We start from the raw sequence: 471 nt of genomic DNA, 5'->3' as shown, positions 1-471 counted from the left end.
TAGTCTGTAACTGTCGTTCGGAATCAGTTTTGTGCAGTGTTAACTGAAACATGGATATCTGACTCATACGGAGTCCGTTTTGGATCCACAAGTAGTCAAAATGTTTGTGACGACCATATGCTTCAAATGATTATTTCATAGGGAACTTTTGGAGAACTTTTCTCAAGGAATTCGTTCAGAAACTTGTATAGAAACTTTCTTAATGAGCAGTCGACAAACGCATTTCGAGAACATACACAAAGTCCCAGCTATGGACCTAGTGCGTCATCATAACTGAGCTCCCTTGCATTTCCCTACAAGTAATCGGATCTCATATGGAGATGTTTAGTGAAGTAGAATGGAAAAAATCGAATGCAACTACACAAGAACTAGTCTGTAACTTTCGTTCGGAATCAGATTTGCGCAGTGTTAACTGAAACATGGATATCTGACTCATACGGAGTCCGTTTTGGATCCACAAGTAGTCCAAAC

The sequence above is a fragment of the Triticum aestivum genome, chromosome 5D (assembly GCF_018294505.1).
Source record: "Triticum aestivum cultivar Chinese Spring chromosome 5D, IWGSC CS RefSeq v2.1, whole genome shotgun sequence".
NCBI classification, from domain to species: domain Eukaryota; kingdom Viridiplantae; phylum Streptophyta; class Magnoliopsida; order Poales; family Poaceae; genus Triticum; species Triticum aestivum.
The sequence above is the reverse complement of the archived record's forward strand: the minus strand, read 5'-3'. Positions refer to the sequence as shown.